Source organism: Topomyia yanbarensis, chromosome 2 (genome assembly GCF_030247195.1).
Source record: "Topomyia yanbarensis strain Yona2022 chromosome 2, ASM3024719v1, whole genome shotgun sequence".
Taxonomy (NCBI): Eukaryota; Metazoa; Arthropoda; class Insecta; order Diptera; family Culicidae; genus Topomyia; species Topomyia yanbarensis.
Window position 1 is genome coordinate 356,681,345 of NC_080671.1, and position 27,135 is coordinate 356,708,479.

A 27,135-nucleotide genomic window follows, 5' to 3' on the forward strand; every position below is an offset into this window, starting at 1 on the left:
GTTAAAATAATTTTTCGCCAAAAATGCTTTGTGTTAAGATGGAACACTAATTTTGGGCGTCGCTAGAGATGTTTGTGATATCCATAAGAAGCCAATTGCTATGTGCCAAATAAGGAAATCAAATCAGTTCAATTCAGTCACCAGTACTAGCTGTACTCGCAGTTGTTTCATTTGCGTTTAATTCCTTATTACTGCGTTCTGTGTCATTTTTTGTCTATTACTGCATATTCCAACAGCGTATTAAAACCGACTTCTACATTAAAACGTCACATTCCTTTCCAAAAAAACCTTCATAAAAGCTATGATTAGAAAATTTTCTCGGTTGTTCTATATTTTTAATCCTACAACGGTTTTGTGGGGTACATTTGTACCCCAGAGCTATTTGCAATCCCTGTTATTCCGTTACGGTTTATTTTAACTGCAAGCAAACTTTATCATAAATCAATTTGATTATTAAACTTCCATTAAAGCTGGTGCAACCTATTTGTTTCACTTAAATAACCTAACAGTGCCTGCTTAAAATTTGTCTGGGGTACAAATGTACCCCACAAAACCGTTTACGTTAGTGTTTTATCATGTGTATATAATTCGGAAAATTTATTATATCTTTTTTATAAGCAAAATATCGATACATAGTAACTTGCGTGAAATTGTATAGGCTTCAACACTGCTGAACAATTAAATCTGTTATTTGATTTAATAATGCTACTATAGCAAAGTAACTAGAAAAGGCGCTTGGATCGTAATCGTATTTTTTGGTTTTGATGTCAAAATATGATTTGTATATAATATGTACTACGCACCACTCAATTCCTCATCTTCTGTAGCCCAAGTTCTGGAACGTACAATGCACTGGTCTGTTCCTTCATCGCCTATTTTAACTTCGTTACTGCATATTGCTGTATATTTACTATTTGTATTGTATTTGTATTTGGTGTTCAAACAAGCATCGGAATAAATGCACTTTTTGGTCGGTTTTTAAATTATTTACTATTTGTTCAAAAGGCAATTTAATAATATTTACAACGCCGTATAGATAGTAAAAATCGGTTAGAAGCTTCCGAAGTTATAGCAATATTAAGGTTAAAAAGGGATGTTGACGTATTTTTAGGACAAATTGTATAAAAATGAAAATGTGCATAAAAAATTTGCAAAGCACGATTATTTTTGAAAAGGCTGCTTTGATTGGCTTATTTTTGAATAAAACTATCTAATTTAATTATAAATTCAATAAAAACTAGGCATATTACAGCGGTTTTAATTCTGGGGTACGAATGTACCCACAAAACCGTTTACGTATAGAAAAAGTTACGAAACCGTTGTAGGGTTAAACGAGAATTACGAGCTGAATTTGCTACCTTATTCTTGCTAACAACAAAAGCTAAAAACTGCTCCACCGCTACCAACAGATAAATCTACCCGTGTATCATTTTGTCTAAACCACAGAAGCAAAATATCGTAGGGGAGCCCGGGGCTAGTTGGCGGTTGAGGTAAGTTGGCGGAATCCCTTTTTCTCTGTTTCAATTAGACATATAGCGCTGGCTCTTCTTGTGTACCTCAAGTTAGGTAAAACCCGTTATCCAATGTGTTTTTGTTGCAAAACGATTTGTTTGGTGGAAGTTGTGGGTGATATTGTGTTTTCGAGTATACCACGTAAATGTTCTAAATTTTAAATGCTTTGCGTTATTTAGAGTGATTTTAAATCTATTTCCCGAATGATTATATTTTTCGATAGCGCGTGAAAAGAGCATCCGTATAGATATTACATCTATCCACAAACAAAAGTAATTTTTTAAATAATTTTTAATAAAATATGCGGTTGAGGCAAGTTGGCGGTGCTGCACGTGGGATAAGTTGGCGGCACTATTTACAGTGCAATAAAATCATGAAATATTTTTATTTCTGGAATTCACTCCAAAGTAAGAAAATCTTTTTCTTGTGTATCTCGCCAATGTAGGAGACATTCATTCCGGCCAATTGCATAAAAAATTTCGAAAATTTTCTTTTGTATAGGGAGTACGCGTCAAAGTCAAAATTGCGGGGTATTGAAACTGAAATATAATAGCAAATGTCGGTTAATATACAGTTTTCTCGAAAAGACATTCAGCACGTTCCAAAAGGACCCTTGAAGTAATTGAATCTCCATTTGATTGCTTAGTTTTTGGCGTATATCCACATACCGCCAACTTACCCCGGGGCCGGGGTAAGTTAGCGGGTTTTCCGCGTCACATATTTTTGTCTCTAAAAATGGAGACAATGCATCAAACACTTTAAAAAAATCGGCGATAAAAATTGAAACCAAAAAACCCCGCCAACTAGCCCCAGTCTCCCCTACTTCAACCTACTGTGTCGAACGTGAATAAAAATGAATGACGATCAAAGCGGAAAATGGCCGTACTGTGGTCAAACTGTATTCCTGTTTACTTTTCGAGGTGTCCCTTAAAATCACCTGTTGGAGAAGTTAAAAATATCAAATTTGCAAATGGAGGTAAAGATGATCAATGTCTATACCTTACAATTTCATAGTTGGACATAGTGTACTGATTATTTTTCAGACTAATAATCAAGTAGAAGCGTTTATTGCGCAAAATTAAATATATTATTGAATGTGGCAACATGAAGTCAGTACCTCTGTATATATAAAGGCGATGACACAAACGTGGTGCGAATACACGGATTATCTCCATATACCTCTAATAAGGTTGTTAACCATTGTGTACATTTTCAACAGGGCAAAAGAGTACCCAGGAACCCGCTAATTGAAAAACTCGTAACCATAGCAATTTTAGCAACAGCAACATAGTTTGATATATGAATGAATATATACAAGTCCTCTAATCAAGATTCAAATAAGTAAGTTGAGAAGGGCCCGTCAGTAACACTAGCCTTGGGGCCCGCCGCCGCTCTCGACGGCCCTGGAGGCGGGGGCCTGAGTAACACTGTAATCGTGCGCCAGGGTGCAATCGATCGTGGCAATCAATGGTGGGTGATGTGCTACTGGTTTCACTAGAGGAGAGGGAGCCATCACTACTGATGTGGCAGAAACCTGATCACTGACAAAACAAAGATCAAGGTGGCGGTTATTCTCGTTGGCAATAGGATTAATTTGTAGTAACGTGGCTGAGCTGTAGCTGTCAAGAAGTCTCACCGCCCCTGAGTGAAGAACGGAGTGATCGGAATCCAGGTAAAGAAATCCATTGCGGGAAGATCTCCACGAAATGCTGGGGAAATTGGAATCTCCTAGTACGATGATATCATCAACCGATTTAGCGTCTTAGAGGATGGTAAAAACTGAACTGCAGTGTGCGTCAACATATTCGGATTCGGTCGGGTGGGAAGTACAACTTACGGTCGCAAGCTCGATTATCGTCCAGACTTGTTCGAGCCCATCCCAGTAAGTCTTCTCAACAGCTCGTGCCTTCAAGCTGTGATTAACTGCTATTAATACACCACCTCCAGTAGATTTACGGCTATTTCTAAGGTTCCGGTCGCAACGAAAAACCTCATATCCAGTACCGAACACCTGGCTGGAAAGCGTGTCATCGTTTAACCATGTTTCGACGAAGACGATGATATCAAAACTGTTATCGGAGACTGTTATCGGCGATATTCCTCAATGGTTGAATTGATACCACCAACGTTTTGACAAGCTGCTACTATACTAGCAGCTTGTCTCGTCGTTGTCCAAGGCTGGAAATCGAAGAGTTTTGAGGCAAAAAAGAGCTCACAGATGATTCATACTTGCCTGCTGTAGATTTGCGGAAGACCCCTCGTCCCAACTCCACCACAGGGCCGGGACGGCTGCTGGTCGCTGGCTGCAGGGGCTCGATTGTGATGGAGGGGACTAAGGGACGGTCCCGCATACAGGACCGGGACGACTGGTGAACGCTGGCTGCAGTAGCTGGACTGTGGTGGGGGGATCGAGGGCTTGCATAGTACAAGCGGCGGTGTATCCCGGAGTCCGATGTAACCTATTGACGAAATCTATCCTGTCTCTGCTGGTCGAAGTTAAATTCGCGAACCAGCACTCCAGTTGGCCGAGTAGACGCTCTGCGTGCCACGTCCTTCAGTTCACTCGGAAAATCGACTCAGAAGGAAACAAAATTGAGCTTTGTCAGATCAACATCCTTCTTAACCATCAAGATTGCTTTGGGTGTATTGCTTATTCCCAGGAATTCTTGGGTCACGGCGACAATATCATCCATTGTATGGCTTTGATCAAGGCGGCTGAGGTAGACCCAGAACTGATCTCGCTAATCAGCAACTGTTCTGATTTCCCGCTAAATTTGTCGAGTACCACAGACAGCGGCTGCAGTGGCGTGAATTGTAGCGTAATTCTCGCGACTTCTTTTTGGAGTACGTAGATCCCCCGGAAGTCGCTTGATAGACGCCCCCCTTTGAGCTACAGAACCAGAATTAGCCGGAAAATGTGTCTCAATACGGTTGGAGGATTGCGTTCAGGTTATCTACAAGGCCTCGCACAATTTTTTAGTGTCCACAATGGAATCGGTTTGCTCCATCCACTTGTTGAAACTGCAAGCACAATTGTCGCACAGCAAGTACAAGTTCTTATTAAATCCAGACAACAAATCCAGAGCAGATCGTTGCATACCAGGAATGCAAGTGCGGTGAAAAACCGTTCCACAATTGCCACGACATGTAATTTTCTCGATGCCATTAACAGGAGAGTCACATGTTTTGCAAGCAGAATCCATTGCTACTTTCTATCCGCCTTTTTGACGTGTGGGACGCACTTTTCGCTACTCGCCTGCGTTGGTTGTAAAATTTAGTGGGTGAATCCACAGTGATGTAAACAAAATCACGAGATAAGCGAAAAATCACTATAGAAAATCTTTGGTTTTTCGCTTCAAATACACAAACCAACACAAAATTTAGCAGGAGATTGGCACGGTGAACAAATATTTTCGACTACAACGGTAATTTGATGATATTCACACAAATAAAGCACAACGAAAAATCAAAACAGTACAGCACGTCTGCTTCGTACAGTGCCTGCTTACGTCTACGTATTTAATGTCAAGTACCCTTTTAGAAGATAATACTCTTTGAAAAAGTTATATTTTTTATGTAAAAGTTCTTATAACTAATGGAAAAACTTTAGTACTTGGTATATTAAAACAAATTATTCATCCTAAAATATTCTTCAAGTTGTGCGAAGGTTACTTCAGTGTAACATAAAAACTATAAAAGTTATAGAAATAAAACCGTTTTTAAGGAGCATCCTAAAGCTTACAATTCGATTTGTCGTTCAATGGAAAGCATGAAAGATAGAGCTTGTGTGTCTTCAGCTATTTTTTCTAAAATGTGTTGTTCTACAACTTCATCGAAGACACTCAAGCTCTATCTCGAACCGTTAAAAAGTTCAATTTTAAATCTTTTTAAATTTTGAACCACCCTAGCATCTGTTTAAACGAAAAGAAAGGTCTTGTAAATCACAACAACTTCCCAAAACATATTGTAAGGTTAAGTCATTTAGTTTTAGCAACAAGATAAAATTCCTGCTAAATTTGCATTCTAAACCACTGTAGGATGACGTGAATGATGACTTCTTAAGTCTAGAGTAGATCTACGAAGAGTGACCAAAACATGACGTGGATCTCATCATCGTGGACATAAATGCACAGTTCGAGAGGGAAGAATTCTTTCGTTCATTTAATTAATATTCTTTCGTTCAGTTATTGGAATTCCACGTCAACGGCTGAAGCCGGATCAATAGAGTGACAAGAAAAGAATGACCACGATTGGGTCACTCCTGAGTCGATTTCTAGTCCCACCAGGAGTGTCTGCACCAAATTTGAACCACATCGGACAAGTCTAGCTACCGGACTCACGTGCTCCAAGTTTGTATGGGATTTTTCGATGCTTTACATGGAGAAAATTCACTAACTTGCATTTTCACCGTTAGGCGGCACTGTATCCATTAGTATATCGCTGCACGTCAAAATTAGATAGATAATGTTATTGGCTCTAACTTTGTCGAAGACTACAAATCAATCTAACTTCCTTGATAAAAGTTATTAAGCTTTTAATGAAGTGATGTCTGAGTAAGTTTTGTGTAGGGTCTACCAGCACATGGTGATGAATCAGTAGTCGATTCCCACAAACTTTTTTTTGCGAAAGAATGATTGGATTTAGTTGAATTTTAGTACATGATATGAGTCATATTTTAACCTTAAAATTATAGTTATATATTCCACCACATAGAGGGCGCCAACACTAACTTTTCAGCGGACAGAGATAGAAATTAGGTGTCTTCTACAAAGTTGTAGAAAATAAATCTTTTTAAGTAATTCATGTGAACATGTCCATAATATATCTCTCTTCCTTTACAACTTCGTGTTGACGCCCTCTATGTAGTGAAATATGGAACTAAAATTTTGTACTCAAAAGATTACTCATATCATGTAGTAAAATAGTTCCTAAGATACTATTCCAGTTACGGATCCAGGGGGAGGGTCCTGGGGGTCCGGAGCCCCCCCGAATGTTTTCAATTTGTCGATAAACTTTGAATTTGTTTCAATTTTATATTAGTTTCAAATTTAAAATTATTTTAAACCAAATTTGACCACCAAAACTGGTTTCCATTAATACGCATAACGTATTGTTTCATTCCAAAATCAAAATTTCGAACCCTTCCCGATTTTTTTTCTGGATCCGATCCTGTACTATTCAGTTAAATCCAACCGCAAAAAATAAAGTTCGTGTGAATCGACTACTGGTTCACGACCATGTGCTGATAGGTCCCATGCAAAACTGACTCAGGCATCACTTAATTTAAAGTTTAATAACTTTACTCAATGAAGTTAGATTGATTTGCAGTCTTCGCGAAAGTTGGAGACAATAAAATTATATTTCTAATCTTCCTTTGCATTGATAAACTAATGCATACAGTGACGCCTAGCGGTGCAAATGCAAATAGCGGGCTTTTCTCCATAAAAATCGAAAAATCGCATACAAACACGTTCGTCCGGTAGCTCGACTTGTCCGATTTCGCTCAAATTTTGAGCTCCTTCGTTTTTTCTGGGTAGTCTGTCGAACAATCTAGCCACAAATAGAGTAATGGCAATCTTTAGCATTTCTTTAAAACAAAAGTATATTCGGAGACACCTTCAATAAAGAAACATGTGCGCAAATCGACCATGTTTGGAAGAAGCATTTGTGCCTTTGAAATGAGATGTTGCAAGAATCGGACTGACTGTAAAGAAGACGAAGTACTAAGTAATTGGTACAGAGCGATGCAGTGTGAACGGTGTTAGTTGCGAGAGGTAATCGATGAGGTACAGTACGAGGATGTCTACGAATTCATATATCTTGGAACACTAGTGACATGTGTTGACAATGTGAGCCGCAAGGTGAAAAGATGTGGTCCAGCTGCGAAAATAGCTTTTCATGGAAGCTCGTCGCTGTTGTACTATCTTATGACAAACGCCATTTTGGGGTAAACTGAGTTAGATATGCCACATAACTTGTCTAAAAAATCTCTACAAAGTGGTGTTTTCAGAATTTTGACATTCTGCTTGGTTACTGAGATATAGCGAGAAACGTGCTGAGAAATTTTTGATTTTTTGTTTGAAATTACTGTGTCTGGGGATTGGCTTGAGTTATCTTGATGTATAAGATGTTTTTATGTGTGAAACTATCTGAGAAACAATGGCATAATCATTTTCAAAACAAAAATGCACCAAGTGTGAGAAAAATGCCGCTTAAGTTTTAAACTGGAAATATAGCATGTTTGGCAACACTGTAACCAAAAATTACTAATTTTCTAGATTTCCTGACTCATTTCCTTCAAAATGCATCTTACCGATTGTTTATAGACTAAATGGAGCCAAAGATATGAATAAATGTTAAAAATAGATGATTTTTTCTATGGAAAATTTTCCATGCTCGAATATGACACGCCATACAAATTTTGTCATCAATATACACCTATGACACGTGTGAGTGCGACTTTTGTTGACATTTATAGTAAAAACTCATAACATAGTCAACCGATTTTCGTAATATTTGAAAGAACAGTACATCTACTTTGTAGATAGACTCATCAATTATCTTCTTTGAATTGTTTATACCATTTATAAGTTTCAAGATATTCAATCTCAAACTTTAAAAATCGTTTTTCTCGAAATGTGCAAAATGGCGCTTGTCATAAGATAGCATAACAGCGACATGCTGAAGTACCGTGCACTACAGATGCACACAAAACTTTATGAATACTCTCTGTTGCTCTCTATCGTCGGTGTGAAGGAAGCAAATTATCGAATGTTCGGTGCGAAAAATTCTGCGTACAATATTCACCTGCACAGTAGAAAATAATGAATATCTCAGACATGCTGACATAGGAGGACTGAAGAAACACGGCCGATTACAGTGGGCTGGACATGTAGCGCGAATACAGAAAATGAGCCAAGCTAAATTTATGCTCAGTAGAGAACCCGAAAAAGGACGTCGACTCGCTGCACTCGATGGTTGTGTGCAATGCGCATGAGTCTGGAGTATCAGAAGGCTGAAGAATGACGGCCCAAGATCCAATAGCCTGAAAATATACCGCACATGAATCTCGCATATTCAATAGTTCACCAAGTGATCAATATGATGTGCGAATCCAACGTCAACAAATACGATGCCATCCGGTACAAGAAATTTCCACACAATTCGAACGGTTAATTCTAGGTCTATTTACGGACCAAAAATATACCATTCAATGTCATCACGAGATCGCGATATTTGACAACATAATATTCGGCCGTATCCGATATAATTAAGGTTCGGCCAAATAAACTGAGGGTAACTGTAAGTGACTTTGACCAGATACAAAATGGCTTCCTGCGAGCATTTTACGAATGATTTTACAGTGCATGTATCCGCACGGGCAGTAAAAAGTGATGGAGTAATCAGCGACACTCGGCTGACATACGAAGATCTATTAAAAGTCGGGGTATGGGACTTTTGGAGCGTTCAGAAAAAATCGTTTTAAATAAGAAAATATTTATTCTCCAATAATCTCGTTTCGTGTGACTTTCGCCAGGTTAACTTTATGCTCTTCGATCAGGTTAGTCTACTACGCTTTTGGTGTCTCGAGCAGTTGATAAACTTCGTTGCCCACGATGGCCCTACCTTGCTGCGATCTTATCCTTCGATGGCAAATTTGCATCCTGAAGATCGATTCATTCAATATTTTACTAAACAGTTTAAGATATGGTGCATTTGCATTATGCGAAACTTGACTAGGATTTTAATATTACTTTCCATAATCGAGCAAATTCCCACGGAGGTGTAGTGAATCCAATAGTGCTATTCGTTTCATGAAATCAACTCCCCTCTCGACACCAGGCATTGATACTGTCGCTTGTCAAATCAGGATCAGAGGCAAAGATCTTTGTATTGATTCTGTCTTCATTGCCTCTGGATTTTTGGTTGGACACCCAAGACTTTGTGATATCACGGAACAACTACTCCGTGGCTAATTCTAGAAGACTTCGACTCTCATGGTTCGTCATGAGGTTGACGGTATGATGGCACTCGTTGTGATCACTTGAAGCGAAATGCGAATATTTATTCGATTCCGTTAGATTTGTCGCTATGCTTGAACTCACTACAGTTAGATCGCACGTGGGTGGTACTCCAGATCCTCATGGTAGCTTCGCAAATGAAAAGTTTATTGAAAGCTATGAAACGGAGTTACTGGCGCCGGTTTGTCGAAGGATTAACACCGGAAACATCGTTGAACACTCTTTGGGTCACGGTGAGACGTATGTGTAATGAAAGCGTGGAATATTCAAAATGCTGGAAATTCGATTTCGGTACCTGGAATGTTAAAAAACAACCCTACTAATTTCAATTTTTACTGATCAGAAAAAAAACAATTGATACAGAAAATAAACTTCACCGGCAAACATAAACAAGCAAACAAACAAAAACCTGATAAAAATTTGCTAGTAGTGTGTGTAATGTTCAACTAGATCAACGACTTATTATGCCACGACATTATCGAAACAACTGCAAAAAACGCAGTATACCTTGATACGGACGTGATCAGACGGAAGTACATTTTGGCTATCTCGCAATGGAAAAGCATAGGCGTTTTCGCATTTTTACGCAAACCGAAAACTGCAATAACGACTCAGCAAAACGAGAAGTGTAGTAATTGCTGCCTCAATTTGCAATTGCCTTGTCTGGCTTCAACCGGACTCGCGGCATTTGATCGAGGAAATGGACGGTACGTACTTCACCGCCGCACTGTTTTGGTCTGATTCAGCTTCTGCCGTGTGCACATGACGAATGCAGTTGCGGTCCCAGTCATGCATCGTAGCCGGGTTTCACTTTCTCTGTTCACACAGAGAAAAGTAATTGCAGGTTTTCATTTTTTTTCGTATCGAAAAACGTACTCTATCTCAAGGGCAACCAAATTGAGGTGATCTGTCGAGACAGCAGTCGGTAATGATGACAGATTGGTTGTATGTGTTGGTAACTTTGCATGAATTGTCTGTACGCTGAACATAAGTAACTAGAGCATACGTGGACTGATAGTTAATACCTTGTACCTTTCTTAAATTTGATTGATTGATATACATACTTTTGTTTCCATCGTTTAAAATCGCTCTTCTCCAATCGATGCGATCGAACTATGGAACATTGGTAATACATTTTCTTTTTCCTGCACAAATTTGTGAACAATATATGTTGTTTTGTTACACAGTGAGTATATTGATCAATAAATTACTTGCAATATTCCTACTCATGTGCAGTTTGCTTATGTGAGTAATGGGCCACTATGACTGGAGAGGTATGAACGTATTTTCCATGTTTTATTTTGATCTGCACAATCCTTCGTTTTCGCTGTGGTGACGAATCATATGCCACTAAAGATATGCATAGTTTGATGACTAAAGTTCGATTGAAAATGTCAGCTGGTGCCATTTGACCTAAATATAGTCATAGATAATTCTGAACAACTGGATGGGACCTGCAACGTTGTACAACCGTCGACAAAATACGAACTGCTATTAGTCACGCTTTCGGATATGTGGGTACATGTATATTAAAGGAAAACTCCTGCCCCAGTCGAAGTGAGGAGGAATAGATCGATTAATACCGCTTTCGGATGTGACTCTTATTGAGGACTTTCTTATGATTCGCCGGTGATGCGGCTGGTTGTAAAGATCGCGTTTGAAGAATATTGGTATGGTTATCAAGTGATTATCTTCTGCGAAATTATACATCCTTTATTTAAAATTTTCATCGCTACTAATTTATAAAATGTTGATTAAATGTTCTTGATTGAAGTCATTGCTTTGTCCTTTGCGCATATGATAAGCCCGGTAGACATTTCAGAATGCCAAACATTTAAAACCAAAAAATAAACAAACCGTATATCACTATTAGCCGAGAACAAAGATTCCGTTAGCTATATGGCTATGTCCCAGACGGCAAACCGTGCACATTGCCCACCATACATCACGAGACACGCTAATGGAATCCAATTTGGTGCGGCATTAAACTGTACATTCGAACGTCGAAGGTGCATATCATTTATAATGCTTAACTTTCGAATACAAATTGGAAACGACGCGGCGACCTTGTTCATCCTTCGCTGGAGTCGGCTTACTAGTATCACGATGGTTTATGACCATACGTTAGGAATATTGAAACTGTTCTCTATGGATTCAAAAACAATGTTTTTTCGCAGCATCGTGTAGACCGAAAGGCTATGCAAAATCCTACTACATAATTCTATGTGAAAGGAACACAGAGAGACAACGGCGGTGCTGTGGGGCTCATGTATGTTATCGCTTTGAACGGTTTGCCTTTTCCGGTTGGCGGAAATGATGTGAGTAATTGTGATTAATATTTGGACTATAAAAATGTATGTATATTTAGTCTTTTATGTCACCGCTGCAGCGCTGAAAGCTTCAATGTACCGGCAATTATATGCTTCCTAACTATATGCAGACTCCAAAAAAATTTATTGTAAAATTTGAAATCATATGAATTATTTTTGAAAACAAATTTCTGTAAGGTCCCACTATTGATTGTGAATCGCTTTTGTAAAAGTGAATAAGGTAGCTTGTGTGTGCGCAAAAATCAATTGTTTAAATTGTGCGCAAATCAGTATTGCCAACAAGTTAAAAAATTTGAAAAGTTGTTTTAATGAAAATGTTCAGCGTTAAATTCAATTAGTTGGAATGAGCAGAAAGAGGATTTTTTGTAATAGGAAGGTTCATTCTGAATTTGACGGAAATCCCAGTAGAAAACGAAAAATTTGACGAATAAAGAAGATGAACCGATGCTAACTTAAATAGACGATGATAAAAATAATGACGAGGTTTTTGATAAAAATAGTAGAATTACTTACGCGAATGTTTTGTCGGGAGCTACTGGGACGAAAAAAATTAGAACTAGAAGTCAATCGAAATGTAAGGCTCGCCCGGTCATTGTGATTAGACCAGTCGAGCCGTTGCGATCGAGTGACGACACGAGGAAGGAATTGAAAAATAAATTAGATCCAAAGATGCATAAAATTAGCAACTTTAACATTGAATCGGTGAAAGAAAACATTGTAAGCAATCTGGTTGAAAAGTATAATGTTGTTATACCGATACCCGCGGGCCCGGTAAACCGAAGTTGAAAATAATGGGGATGAGTGATCGATGCTATGAAGAAGTCTTCTTTGACTTATTGAAGAGTCTGAATGAGTTTGAATATGTTGTTGCGAATTTCGAAAATCCATGCTTCAAATATAACAAATACAATGTTATAATTGAAGTTGATAAGGACCAGGGAGTGTCACTCTTGTCATCCGCTATGGAGATATACAGACTTTGGCAGTGTTCAACATATGTGGTCCTAGCCGCTTCTAGGCCCATGTCGCCTGTGCAATAGCACTGGGTTGTTTTGATTTTAACAAAGGCAGATGTTGGCTAGAACAAAATGGCTGCCCAGCAGGGGGCTGATAAGGACACTTATAGCGACCTGATGTCAGCCCGTGTGGTGAACATTGGTTGGGATAGGTGTTCTGTATTAGAGGCCTTTAACATGTTGCGCTGCGTCAACTGTAGATAATTTGGTCATAAGAGTACGGGATGCATGAATAAAGAGACTTACTCCAGATGTCATGGTGCAAATAGAACTTCTGAATGCTCTTCAACTGATTTTAAATGCGTGAATTGTGTTAACCCCTTAAAAAGGCAAGAGGTCTCAGAGACCCGGCTAGTTTCAGTTCTCCAGTTTCGATGGACTTATAATTTGAAATACAATTGTTCGAGCGTTTTGATTTTGTTGGGTCTCTTCTTGAAGTCACAATTCAAGTGATTCTTCTTGAAGTCACAATTTTAGCTTGCCTTTTTGTGGGTTAAAAAGAATGATGAATGTAAAATGAATTTGGACGTAAATTATCCGACATTTAATAGGCAGTCTTTAGTATATCGGAGACTACTAGAATCGAAAAAATCAACGTTTTGTCAAGGGAATAGCAACTAACAAACGGGAGGCTGTCTGTCTACAAACTTTGTCGCAATGAGACATGTTGTAGGAAACAAACGTTCATTGTTGGTATGTTGGATGTGAATAGTTCGTCGAAACGGCACTGTCAGAACAACATTTCCGCGTAACGTTCTGGACCTTGCTTGGATGTTGACTCGCTCTAGTAAATCTGGAGAATCGATGCGTCCTGAAAGAAGATCAGAGATGAATAAGCAAGAGTTTCTCTACGACGCTAAAGGGTATCGAGATGGATGAGTTGACACCGACTCTCGTAGCTTGGTAGACGAACAGGATCGCGCCAAGGCAGGCGTCGAAGAGCACACCGTAAAATTTTTCGTTGAATGCCTTCAATTCGATCGCTGCTGTTCATGTAATTCGGGTTTCAGATTGCCGAACAATACTCCAGCGTGGAGCGCACTAAAGAGCAGTAGAGACTTTTGAGACAATAAATGACTGTGAAGGATTTAGCCGTACGGAAAATGAAGCTCAGGCTTCACGATGCTTTACCAACAACATACGAAAATAAGTTTCATGTAAGTTTCGAATCTAACAGCACTCCAAGGTCCTTAACGCAGCTCACCTGGGGCACAAGAGCTCCAGACAAGTTATATTCAAACTCAATCTTTTTTTCTTTAGAGCGATATCACAGAACATTTCGCCGGATTCATAATCATTCAGTTATTTTCACACCATATGCTGAAAGTGTCAAATTGCTGCTGCAAATAAAGTGCGTCCTTTCGGTTCGTAATTCTATTGAAAATTTTTAGATCATCTGCATACGACAACCGTGGCCCTTCCAGTTGATAGTTTACGTCGTTGAAATAGAGAGTGAATATAAATGGGCCGAGATGACTTCCTTGCTGAATACCAGACGTTGCGGAGAACAACCTTAATAACCTCTTAATATAATTTCGGGCGATTTCAATATTTATTGGCTCAGCGATCAATTGAAGCAGTGTGCTAAATTTTTCAATTTCAAGTAAACGGTTAGTGAGGTTACAAGAATTTCCAGACACTGTAGAACAATGATAGATCATGTGTATTCCAATTTTGATGGGGTTTATGCAGAGGACGATTGTAAAATTTCAGACCATGAGAAGATTGCAATTTTTCTGGAGAATGAATCTAACCGTGAGGAGGATAAGGTTAAAATTAAGTGCTGGAAAAGTTATTCGAAACAAACCATGTCTCAACTGGTTTCGAGAAGCCTGGAATTTACAGAATTGAATGGAAATTGGGATAAGAAGGCAGCTGTTCTAACTAACGTGTTAAAAGTGTGTACAAATAGTTTAGTTTCTCAAAAATATGTTGATATAAATAACTCGAACAGCTGCTACTCTTTAGATATTTTGCGCCTGAAAAAGATAATTTAATTGTATACAATTTTGTTGAAGACTGCTAGTCAATCTGGCTTTGTTAAAAGAAGTTATTAAACTTTTGACGAAGTGTTGTCTGAGTCAGTTTAGCATGCGGCCTAGCAGTGCATGGTTATGTACCAGTACTCGATTCCCACGAACTAGAAATTTTAGTTCCAACTGTGACCGCATAGAGGGCGCCAACACTAACTAGAATAGAGATAGAATATCGGGATGTTCGGAAGAATTACTGAAAAATACCTGTTCTACAACTTTGTAGAAGACACCTAATTTCTATCTTGGCTATTTTTAATAGTAGAGTCCCACAAAGAGAAAAATGCAAGTATTTTTGTAATGAATTTTATGATGTAGGGCATAAACAATAAAACATGCAAATAAAAATGTACATTTCAACGATTTTGTCAAGAATATTGAATAAATACTGATTTTGCGGCGAGGGTGGATAAACTTTTACACATACTGTATGCGTTATATCAGCTATACACACGTATTCAGAGCAAGTGAAAATGCTATATTTCGGCTGTATGCATTTATGGTGCTAATATAGAGCTTGATTGCATATTGTAAATGCTACAATTGAGTTTCAATGCAACATTAGTGTAAATCTATAGCCAATATTGTGCAATGGCTTAATGCTTATTGTTACTTGGGTTTTCGGTTAGGAAAAATTACAATATCTTTCAATGATTTTATTGCTGATGAGTTCATTAAAATCGGTCATTTGGGTCGCCCACTCTAAATTTTTGAAATCAAACTGGCTAATAACTTTAGGGGGCGTCTGGTATAGTTGGCTAAAAATCGACTGCTTTATTTATCCGCTTAATTGTTAGTATTGAACCTCTAGAAGAGTCTCCCTCAATGTTGGTGGCCATGCTGAGCCTCCTTTGTTTTAAACAGCCATGCATTCCTCGCGCGTATTTGCTGTAACACAGGCAGAATTCAATCTATCGGCAACAATTTTTGAACAACTTACAACGCTAAAAATACAGTGCAAACAATGCATTCTAAATCACTTCTACCCAAATTTCCAAGAGGAAATACCCAATGGGTTATTTTCTATAGCGTGATGCTATTTGATGTGGGACACCCTTTAATAGCGTTTTTCTCGAAACCGCGATTTTCAAATTGGCGAACACGATAACTCAAAAACTGATCAATGAATTGATTTGATTTTTTTTATAAAAATGTACAATATGTGTAGCCTGTTGATGAACCACAGAAAACTGAATAAAAAAATTTCTCGTTAGTATTTCGAAGAAAAGTGAGGGAATTTTACAATAAAATATGAGATTTTTCGGTTTTCATGAAGCCATTTTTCGAGTCTTGAATTTTTTTCTATTTTTTTGGTTCATCGAGTAACTACAAGTCAAAGCTTTATAAATCTTCTTGGATTTCTTGTGTCAGACAATTTTATCAAGACAATATTTATCGCTATAGTGTTCGACGCGGTGCTCCTCGGGTTGAAATGGTTGGACTACTTTTGGAACGCTCCATAGAGGAGTAATTGGGGTCGAATCCTGGCCAAAATTATTTGCTGCTGCAATTGTTGTTATTATGCCTTGATATGAACTAGAAATAGACAATTATTAGTTTTTGGAACTATTTGGTATTTACCCACCTACCAGTGCAGAGGCCAATTTTTATATCCTTTCGAATAATAGTAATTTCTAGGTGATCTTTGTGAATACATTTGTTTTTCCAGTTGCAAAAACAGTTGATCAGTGGGAAAGGGAGAAGAAAAGGGATGCCTGTGCATATTTTTATATCCTTTCGAATAATAGTAATTTCTAGGTGATCTTTGTGAATACATTTGTTTTTCCAGTTGCAAAAACAGTTGATCAGTGGGAAAGGGAGAAGAAAAGGGATGCCTGTGCATATTTTCATTGATATACATTTTGGCAAACACAGTATTTTGCCTTACAGCATTTCGGTGTACCTCAAATTAGTAAAAATTTCAATATTTGCAAATTGCTAGGGATTGGTGGATCGGACAAGATCGGAAGAGTTCGAATATTTTTTGCATAGCTGTAATCTTTATTTGTAATACTGCTTCAGCAACTTTGCCGGATCTAGCCGTATAATGTAACTTTTTTATCATTCAACTTTGGAATAAAATGTTCAAAAAAGGTATTTTTAGAGTAGATGCAATACACAGCAAGTCTACTATTTTCAGTTAGTTGTGTTGAACTTCGTTTGTAATAATATTGTCTTATTTAATACAGTCATCATCACTAGAAAGCGATTTTGCTGAATATGTAATGATAATGATTAAAATATCCCATAAAAATCACCATTGGGCATCCATGCAAAAATTCTTTAACAATTTTTTATGTACTCCTAATTTTGCCACGTTATACAGTAGGTTCTTAGGTATGTAAAAAAAAATATAACAAAACAAAAAAATCGAAAAAAAAAATTTGTTTATTGGCCAAGAGTTTGTTCTAATTACATACTCCTCTGTGCGCAAGGGGTGCGTAGGGTAATTTCGGGAGAGATGCCGCGTCAGGAGAGATGCCGCACTCTCTATTTCTCGTATATGGGGTCACTTTTATACAGTATTATGATATTGTGAGTTTGTCTTTCGAAGAATTATAACTCTAGAGATGTAAAATATTCCTTTTTAATTACTCACAAAAATTTTATTAATGAAAATTTTTCAGCGCCGCATTAAAATTTCGTTTTTTTTAAATTGTTCGATTTTTTTGGTAAATCATGTATCGGTTGAATAGCTGGGATCTTTTAGAAGGCATTCTGATCATAAGCACGATCGTCCATAATTTTAGAGGAAAATGTCGTCGTGCGGCATCTCTCCCCTACAATTGGGAGAGATGCCGCATCAAAATTGCGGGTGAGATGCCGCACTCAATAAAAGAGGATGCATAGCTAAAATGTATTTTTTCAACTCGGAATGTCATTAAATGATCATTTACGTCAGGTATAGGTGCTTAGTAAGGTATATCCACAAACTAACGGACCCAACACAGTGACATATAGGATTATGAGTCTATTTATCTATATAGTTAAACGGGCGATATGTATCTAAGTATTAGTTACTTCGGTTTATTCTTTAAAGTTTCAGGCACTAATTTTCGTGAACGTTTTGGTTTGTAGTGATGTCAATATTGAGATAATTTTAACGAATTGATGCTTTTTCAAAATGAATCTTTCAAGAACAAACCTATTGTATAAATTCATTGGGAGAAACAGCCAAACAGTGCTGTTAAGGAACTGCTACCAACACATAGATATGTATATCGCTCGTACAAGCATGATAAATAGTGCCCTGAATTAAGTTACTCCAACTGAACCGTTACACAAGGTTGAGAAAGAAAAATATTTTTAAAATATTAAATAAAAAAATGTTTCTGGAAATGGTAGTACCCCATTAAGAAAAGTGAAGGTGCTAGCCGATTTATAGGTGTAATCAAACATCATGGAACTCAGCTGAAGACACGTAATCACGAAAACATCTATGAGAACCAAAAAATACTTCTGCTTCTGCTATTTTTTTCATCGCAAAAACTATTTCACAGTATTTTAGAAACTTGTCGCAATTGATAAAAATGATTTCATCAATTATTGAGTGCTTTACACCAGACGGTAATTTAATTTATTTAATATTAATTAGTGTAGCCCATTTGATAAATTTTGACTCTATTTATAAACTTGATATCGGTCTGATTTTTATTCTAGTTCAACTTAAGCAATCACTTCTGCTTGGTTTCTCAGTTTCCTCGATGAACTTTTACGAGCATTTGATTGCATACATGAACTTACGATCGAGTTTCCAGAGCCATAGAGTCACAGCCTGTTGGCGTCAAATGAGTATCTGAATCATTGTATGTAGACAGTAGAATAAAAAAAATCTTAGCTTCGACTGACTGTTTGGCTGCATAGACAAAGTATGCTAGGCGGGTTTCTTGCCTCTTTTACGTCCACTAAATATCAACACTAACGATTTTCTTTTCCATCAAGTCAACTGTAACCAGTTACGAGTAGGGTGGTTTTACACTCTAGAACAAATAATCAAGAAAACTGAAATTATTTTTCTTAGAAAGAAAAAGCTTAACTTGTTGATCATTTGATGCAGCAAGCTTTGGCAATAAAAACAATTTCCACAAGCTGTTTTAAGCATAGAGTACTTGGAAACAAGTAAATGGTTGGTATGAATCCATTCAAATAGATAACGAAAATATGAATAGAAAATACAGATCATCATAAATCGATTTTAATCATAACCTTTTGCAACAATAACCCCTAAAATGTAAATCAAAGCACAAGGTGCCGAAAATCTTCTACCAGCTGAGGTGGGTGACATTTGTGAACCACCCTAGCAAGCAGCAAAACGCTATATGGGAACGTTTCTAGTTGGGGGCACTTCTGTACACGGTTGACCACAACTAGATGGCCTTCACGCGGGCACGATAACCGCAGCCACAGCCCCTCCGGCAAGAGACGATGTATGGCTGGGTAAATGGACCGTAGCACCTTTTTTTCTGCTCTTTTTGCGTGCTATGATTGGGCACCGGACGCCGCCGCCGACTGAACGTATGAAAATTTGCAATAGCGCTCACCATTTCGAAATACAGGAAGGCGACTTGTTGAAGTCTGCTTGATCAGTTCTGGTTTCACCGGTTGTTCATTAAAAAGTGAAGTCGAAGTACTTCTTATGTAGGATATGAAATATCTCAGGCGGTTGTGGTTCGTGCCGAGTGCTTTTAATGATGCAGGATAGTTTCGTTTATTTATATGTTCGAAAGAGCACGCCTTTATGCAGACAAATAGCTGGTACATGTACTCATAATGTATGATTTATTTCAATCAATGTATCTGAAATCTAGCTTCGAGATTGAACGCGATGATAATCGATATACAACATTGCACCGATTGTATTTTATTGCTTTTAGTGAAAATAATATTACTTAAGTTTTCAGTAAATGCTTTCAAACCATTAAAATTGATGATAAATGTTTATCATTATTATACGATTGTTTCAAATGCATGTTTTTAGATTGATCTATCTTCTAATAATTTAAGGCAAATCAGAGTCAGCAATAAACATAGCTTAAACGTAAAGCAAGTATGAATTTATCCCGCCTTGTTCAGAAAGGAAATGCTTTGGTTCAAAAACCGTATGTCCATAAAGCAAACTTCTATGTTTGAAAACTACTTAACCCCATTTTCGTAGTTTTGAACAAAAAATGCATGAAAAGTGCACGTACAAGTATACTTGATAATTTTGTCATACTCATAAATCGATTACTATTTAAAGTAATATTTATACCAAATTAGATTAAAAAATACTGTAAATCTGATTATGCATTAAATACAACATGGAGTACTCCTTGGTGCTACGTGTAGATATTTTGCGCTGTTATTACATCCCAAACTCGTGATTTTTTCGTCGGAAAATTACATCTTTCTATGAAGTGAAGTAAATAGACAAATTAATACGAGAAACCAATAATTACGGTCTACGTTTGACTGCAAAATTTACGCGTGCACAACGCAGCCAACAATCGCTTTTAAAGTACCCCACAGGCAATAATTACAAAATCGTTTCCACCGGCTTACCTTTAAAGTTTCTCGAAACTTAAAAATCTGCTCGTCCGCTACCAATTAGGAAGTGGAATTGTCCGCAGGCCGCCCTCTTCGCCTCGTTACTGCCACCACTCTGGCTGCTGCGAAAAGCTTCGATCGATCGGTTCTGCATGCAGCTTTCAGGTAGGGGCTTCCGTTCCGTGCCGTACCGCGCACAGCACTGCTTTCGGTAACAATGCACTGTTTCCACACTTCTGCTCAGCTCGAGCACGATTGCTCTAATCTCGAAAACTATCTTCTCTTAGCGAATACCGACGCGTGCAATTTTCCTTTCACTATTTATGCTTCACTTTGCACGGAAACGAAAAGGAAAAATGATAAACAATCGGCGAGGTTAGGCTAAAATCAACAGAAAGCGCATCAAGAGCGAGCGAACCGACAACAGATAAACACTTTATAGCAGAACAAACCAACAGTCTGGAAGGAGCCATATGGGAAAAGGAAAACACAAGTTAAAATGTTGGAATAAAAATATTTAGAGTTGCACGCGAGTATCGTTAAATGGGAAAACATATGATTTCAGTCGGTCTCTTTGAGTGTATAAGTAGCAGGGGCCATAGTGTTCAAGCGAATAAATCAGCACGAAGACCGATGAAGAGAAACTGCCACGGTTTGGTGCTGTTTCACGCGATGCTGGCAGAGACCATGTGGTGCACTTTCAAAGTGCATACTAGTTGGCCCCAATACCAATGCACTGCTGCGGGGTGGTAGGCATTGTTAAAACTGCCGAGCATGAAGCTGTATGAAACGGTCTCCCCTTGTACAGTAAGCATTGAAAATTGTGACCAGCAAAAAGACCTGAACGTTGCTTAGAGCGACAAACCCGGTTGGGCAGGTTTCGTTTGAATGAAAAAAAAGGCAACTTGCCGTGCTTGTTGGAGTCGAATCGATTCCGTTGTTTCGATTGCTGGTTTCTGGTTTAAAATAAATTTTCGATCCGGTTTTCCAGCTGAGCTATAACTAAGGAGAATATCAAAGGCCATCAGAATGCAGAGTGAGGTATAGAGATTTGAGAATTATATGTCCGGGAACGCGAAGGACAAATTTTTAGTAGCTATGGTTGATTGTGAATCATACTACTATTAACCAATTGAATAAAAATTAGGGACTTTCGTATAATATGCAGGTAGAAACAAGGAACCAACAAGCATAGGCTTTTGTGATTTGAGTGATTCGATATAAGAATTTATTATAATATAAGACTTTTGTTATATATGTTTGAAGCGGAAATTACCATTTCATTTTTGTTTTTAAGGTGTTAACTAGGACACATGTGCATTGGGGACTTGAAATCAATATCTTAATTCATAACCGACCTAAGAGCAATAATTAGAACCGATTCATAGACGCGGTGGCGTTTTCGCTAAAATTGACTAGATTGAGCAGGAGAACGTGATAAAGTTTTTGACGACATATATCTGCAATATTGGAAAATGGGGGTCGTTTTTCAGATTGTTTAGGTAATCTATAACTTTGAAAATATTACAAAATAGCTTTGAATAATTGAGAATAGTTCTATTATATCGTCACCACTGACTTATTTGACACTCAATCAGAAATTAAAATTTAAAGGAAGGGGTTAAACATAAATAAAATATGGTTTGAATCAGGTAATCAGGATTCATATTTACCAATGGTTTAGGATCGAAATAATTTTATTGTTATATTTATCATATTTATATATTAATTCTAAAAAATGTAATCATAAAAATCAGTAAATCTTGTAACCTGTATAGCTCGGGAACTACCTGCTTTTAAGGAGAGTATAACCCGAATAGAAACTAACAATAAAATTATCCCTGAAAAGATACATAGTACAATCGGTAAATTGGTTATTGCACTTATTGAATTGCTTTATGTGGCATTTACATTTTACAAATACCTGTAAGGGGCCGTGCACGGATGAAGTAGCTTTTTCGGTGATTTTCCCTCCCCCTTCGGAAATTTTTTTCACAAAATTTTAACCCTTGTAAATAAAGTAGCATTTATCAAGCCTCCTCCCTCCTACGCAACCGGGCCGGTGATGAAAAAAATCGAATCTTTTTCAATTATTTCTCAAATACATGTGATGATGATGACGATATAGAAACCTACCATCAGTGCATGGAATACTCCGGTGGCTGCATATACTTTTAACAGCAAGGGTAAAATTATATTATCAAATGTCATTCACATTATTGCTGTGTCAAAAAGGAGTAGAGACATAAACATTTATGCGTAATCCGAAGGGGCAAAGAATCTCCTTCCAATGATAAGATCCAGCCATTGGAATAACACAATTCACAGTACTTGTTAGGACACTGCCTGAAAATAATTCTTTTAAATACATGTCTCCATAAAATGTTTGGCAGCTTTTATCAACATTTTCATTATAACGGCAAATTGCGTACAAAATCAGCCCATTTCATGACAGATATAGTGTGGATAGTTTTGTTTTAAATTTGATATGCCAAAAAACGTGAAGATAAGATCTCTAATTTCCTACAGCTGCCAATGATTCAAGTTAAATTTGCATACAAAATCTTTTAGCTTTTTTGCAAACTTGCAATTCCTCAAATCGAAAAACTTACCATGTGGTAAACCGCGTGAAAAGTAACTTATGTGGATTTAAATTTCTTTCTCATAGGAATAGAGGAACACTAAATTGTTTTGATGCCTATCAAAAACTTAATGCTACGTCGCACAAATTCTGACCCTGCCCTCCCCCTGGTCACTATTTATCACAAATTTGGTATGCTCTCCCCCCTACAACCAAAAATGCTACGTCATGTATGCATGGCCCCTAATGATTGAATATCCAATTGATTTGGATGCAGTCGTGAGTAAAACAAAAGACTTGTCCGCTTCGACTTATATGTAGTTATTGACGACTACTCCTCTGACAAGAATGAAGTATTCAGCTGTCTTTTTAACACACATACTTTTTAAGCTTTACAGAGCCATAACCGAAAACTGCTCTTCAATTCTTTTCAGATAATTCTGATTTTTGACTATTTGCTTATTATTTGTGACAACTGAATCGATCAATTGACCACTTGAGAGTTTTATTATGTGTAAGTCTTCGGGAGAAGATGGAATCATTCTAGTTCTACTACTATACACTTCAAATATATTTTTAAAAATGTTCTTAATTGTAGTTTTGCAGCAGGATACATAGCAGCACGATGTCATGGAGTGCCTTTATATATCACGAACTGGATGCATACAATGCTAAGCAACCGACATATGTGCTCAAATGTAAGGTGTTACGTACCTTTTTGAGAGAAAAAATGTCAAGAAAGTTTGAATTTACGTAAAGGCATAAAGCAATGATTTCATTACCTCAAACTTATAGCATTTTGATAGTACAATTTTCAGTGAAATAAATAAGCATAAGTTTATAAAAATGGAGGTATGGCGAACCCCTTTTTTATTTAAAAGATTTGCGACCAATAAGTCAACTAAACTCTCAAAACTCAAAAAAATCAATTAGTATATGAGTATTCCTCGTACCTTAACGATTAGTTGAATAAATAATAATTTTTTCCTGCATTCGGGAACTTTTTTCCTAAAAATCGCAATTTTAAGCTCTAAAAATTGTATCACAAAATTCACATCTACAAAACAAAAATTTATGCATGAAAAAGGAATAGTTAAGGTATGAGAAAAATTAGTTGCGATCAATTGAAAAAAAAAACATTCTCAACCACCAAAGGCATCAGTCACAATACCAGTAGCACACTGCTACTCTCAAGCCAGCGCAAGCAGTTGCTTTTTTCTTGTGTGCTTTGTCTGAAGAACAAAGGGAACCGTTCCTATTATTCTATCAAGATGACTGAGTCTCGACAACAAAATGTGATTCTTCGAGCTAACACGGTGGCCATTGACTTCCGGTCTTTCCGAATAAGACCGAGTATTGGTGATGTGGAACATTTGCTGAAGGAGAAAATGTAGCTTCGGTTTTCAGACGTAAGTTTCATCCAGTTGGAGCACGTCAGACACGCGGTGCTGATAACGTTCAACAAATTCGCCCAGGCAAAAAGATTCATTTTGCAAAACAACTTGAAACACGTTCTGGACTGTGACACCGCAAAAATCAAGATCCCTGTGTATATGGATAACGGAAACGTGGAAGTTAAATTACATGATTTGGCACCACGTACTTGCAAAGTGGCCATTAAAAGATTCATGTCGTATTTCTATGTACATATCAAGGACAAACTAACACGTGCCAGTTCTGTAAACAAACGGCACATTACGGACAACCCTGCCCAGAAACCGCTAAGAAAAGCTCATCTACAGAAAGAAATACCAACACTCGGTCTCCAATATCATTCCCTGAGCCACAAACGGTTGCCAAATTTGTGGCTGCTGTTCAATAAATAATGACAACTGCGAAAGCCGCTTCAAGTACCACAAACCCAACAGCTAATTCCAGCAATGAGGGAGCTACTAGCAATGACGGAGGGTTCACGCTCGTGACCCGAAAGGGAAAGAAGTTAGGAACAACACCTGATCGCGAACATCTAGGCAGTAACCCCGATGATGACCGGGACATGTACGAAGACGACAGAAATACAAATGACCCCCATGATATATTTGACGTGGATGCAAATATTTCCCCGATACGAAAACGGATCTCCGCGCGCAATGGCAAGTCGCGCGTACGGGATCGATCTTAGCATTAATTATTATTTTTATTGTTTACATCATGTAAATATATAAAAGACCCACGGCTCCGTGAAGCTAGCGCCTTGAGCCGTGCCAAATAAACGAATTAAAAAAAATTGAAAAAAACAACTGAAGAAATACCGGTTGAGTGGTTTTTCGACAATCGTGATGACGGAAAACCCATTTTTGGAAAACGACATTTCGAGATAATTCAAAGATTTCAAAGCAGAATACAATTGAAATTACTTCTACGAAGGGTAAAAATTTACATGACTAATGAGCGAAACAAGTTTGTTTACAAAAAACACTTTCGCCCTTTTGACGAATTAATATTGAATTGAGTTTAAAATATCAAGTTACCACTGCTCTTAGCACACGAAGCGAACTTAGAAGCGCTGTAACTTTCGGTCTATTTCAAGGATTTCTATAAAAATTTGGGAAAATATTCTCAAGGAGTGGTACTTTCAGATAAAGTAATATAAAAATCTCGATTTTTTGAAAAATAAAAAGGTATGTAACCCCTTAAGACAACCGCAGATTAGGAAACTAACCGTTTGTGGATGTTCTCAAGATGGTATGCTGTTACTACTTTTATGGAACCTAGTCGCCGATGACTTGTTTAGCAAGCTTAAAAAGCTTCGATTTCCGACATATGGATTCGCCGATGGTTATCATATATTGAATTGGCGGTTAAAGAATTTAGTTTTTCTCAGACAGTCAGGTTGTCGTAATAGCACATATTTTGGCAGTTTCAAGATCGAAATCAGTAATCGCATGTCGAACTGAAATAGAAGAGCTGAGAATTTTAAATGATATCTATCTTTTATGGGCACCCCAAACAATCCGGTTTTTGAAAATAAATTCGCGGACGAATTAGCTAGAGCAGGCGCTGCCACTGACTTCATTGGTTCAGAACCAGTTTTATCACATTCGTACATGCCAACCAGTTCAAACAAAAACTTTTCAGCTGGATGTCACTCAGAAAATGTGAAAGAATTTGTTGCATTTATAAAAGCACGATTGCCGCTATCTTAAGTCAGGGCACTATCTGGAAATTGCAAACATAATTATCACATAGTTACTATCCACCGTACTGAGTATTATTCGAGAGATCTTTGTGAATCCGAATTCGGAACTTCATATCATTTGATATGAAACTGCCCTACTTATCTAGATTTTTGGTTCTCCACACATACACGAAGCTATGCACGGGCAGCTGAAATTCAAGGATATGTTATTGTTCCTAAGGCAGTGTTGTAAAGAGCGATTAGCTTTATCAGTAGAGCTCATTATTCCTTCGGCAGTGAAAAATCGATACTGTTTACTGTTTTGTGTTGTGAATGTATTTTGTTGTCATTTTTCATTTCCTACCTTTTTCTTTCTCTTCTCATCAGGAAAGTAATGAGACGACATGACAAGGCATACAACGAATCACACGGGGAACATGCCAATCGAGCCAATAGATTCTGATTCTAGAATGTGCAATAAAGGGGGGAGGGTTGTAAGGGTATCATCGTGAAAAATAAAACATTTTTTTCGCGATTTTTTTAGAACTTTACGTGAAGTAAATTAATCCTAACTTTTGTACATTATAGTGCATCATTTCAATAACACGCATTTTTATATGCAAAAATATCTACAAACGACTCGGTGACGAAGCTTTTTGTAGAACGTCTCTGGAAAAAACATGATTTGCGGTGTTACCTGCCATTCCAAAACTACTGAACCGATTTCTTTCAAACTTTGCATATACATTCTATGTAAAAATACCTAACCCCTACATACGTATCAGCGCTACAGCTGCTAGAACGGCTGAAGTTGGTTATACTTCGAGTGCCGGACCCTGAATTTTGATCTGGTTTTCGTTTCACATTACCAAAAATTTCAATTGAATTTCGCTAAAACCGAGAGCAACCAAGAAACAGATTTTTGTGATTTCGATATCTCAAATTAAGAAATATTTGCTCAAGTTGTATGTACAGCAGAAGAAATAAGCATGTTCGAA

General features: G+C 37.6%; 1 protein-coding gene across 4 annotated transcripts in view; it reads right to left on the reverse strand.

Moving 5' to 3' along the window:
* Positions 1 to 27,135, reverse strand: part of LOC131684296 (chitin synthase chs-2) — a 132,411-nt gene that overhangs the window by 96,973 nt on the left and 8,303 nt on the right. For 2 of the 4 annotated variants that reach the window (XM_058967027.1, XM_058967026.1), the window contains exon 2: positions 20,454 to 20,769. The gene's annotated coding sequence lies outside the window, so the exon portion shown is untranslated. Of the gene's footprint in view, positions 1 to 20,453; positions 20,820 to 27,135 lie in introns of all 4 variants that reach the window. The other 2 variants (XM_058967028.1, XM_058967029.1) reach the window with 2 other exon arrangements.